The sequence below is a fragment of the Tupaia chinensis genome, unplaced genomic scaffold (genome assembly GCF_000334495.1).
Source record: "Tupaia chinensis unplaced genomic scaffold, TupChi_1.0 Scaffold000049_1, whole genome shotgun sequence".
Taxonomy (NCBI): Eukaryota; Metazoa; Chordata; class Mammalia; order Scandentia; family Tupaiidae; genus Tupaia; species Tupaia belangeri.
The window spans coordinates 2,494,693-2,495,997 of record NW_006159507.1 but is presented as its reverse complement, the minus strand read 5'-3'; the positions used below and the strand labels follow the sequence as shown (position 1 = coordinate 2,495,997).

Below are 1,305 nucleotides of genomic sequence, written 5' to 3'. Positions count from 1 at the left end.
TCCCCCCTAAACCTTCCCTAAACCTTTTTTTTTTTTTTTGCTATAGGGTACATGTGTGCGCCAAAAAGGCAGAGAAAGACAGAGAGACAGAAAGTGAGAAATCACCCCCTGTGATGGCCACACTGCAATCCCTTCTCCATTCTCTTCTCTGGATCTTGGGCATGCATGCACACGTGCCCGATGTGAGTTTAAGCCATCAGGTCTGGGACTTGAATCGCTGTTGACTACATGGGAGTCCAGTGACATAGCCATTATGCCAACTGCTGGTCCCCACCCTAAACCTACTTTTAAAGAAAAAATTACTTACTTTATTTTACTTATTATTATTACTTAACTTGCTATAGTCATCAGAGAGAGAGAGAGAACGAGAGAGAGAGAAAGCAAGCTGCCAGGTTTGGGACTTGAAGTGCAGTTAGCCATGTGGGAGTCTAGCGCCCCAAACACCACGCCACCTCCTGGCCCCTGTACCTACTTTTTTAAAAAAGAAAAGGCTCGGGGCTGCCAGATGGCATGTGGTTAAGGGCCAGGGGTAAGGGGTTAGGGAAAAGAATACAACCCCCAGGGGAGATGGCCATGCTGCAACATGGCCGACCATGGTTTGAGTCCTGAACCTGGCGGCTTGCTTTCTTGCTTTCCCTTTTCTCTCTCTCTGTCTCTTTCTGCCCAAATTGAACATGATAATGACAAATAGTTAAATAAATAATAAATAAAAAATAAAAGGCTTGAGGCCAGCCGGTGATGTGGTGGTTAAGGTGCTGGACTCCCACATCTTCAATCATGGTTCGAGTCCAGAACCTGTGGCTTTCTCACTTTTTCTTTCTCTCTCTTTCTGTCTATCTCTGGTGAGCGCTCATGCCCTGTAGCAACATTAAAAAAATAATAATGATGATAAATAAAATTAAATAAATAATTTTTAGAAAGAAGACTGTGGGGACCAGTAGTTAGCGTAATGGCTATGTTGCTGAACTCCCACGTAGTTGACTGCGGGTTGTGTCCCAGACCCGGTAGCTTAAAACTCACGCCGGGTGCATGTGCGTGCGTGCCCAGGATCCCGAGAGGAGAATGGAGGAGAAAGGATTGCGGCGTGACCATCCCCCTGGGGGGTGATTTCTCACTTTCTGTCTCTCTGTCTCTGTCTGGCGAGCGCACGCACCCTATAACAAAAATCTCTCCAAAAACAAAAAGAAGACTGCGTGGTCTCCATCACATGGGAAGATTATTCATTTCACTAGTTTCTTGCTGAGGGACTGAGGTTGTTTCTGATATTTTGCTATTATAAACAAGTGCTATACTGAATAACCTTTC

The 1,305-nt window shown here is 45.3% G+C and overlaps 1 protein-coding gene across 1 annotated transcript in view; it reads left to right on the top strand.

The window, feature by feature from the left end:
- DDX27 (DEAD-box helicase 27) overlaps nt 1-1,305 on the top strand; it is a 30,111-nt gene that overhangs the window by 26,372 nt on the left and 2,434 nt on the right. The gene's annotated exons all lie outside the window — the stretch shown is intronic.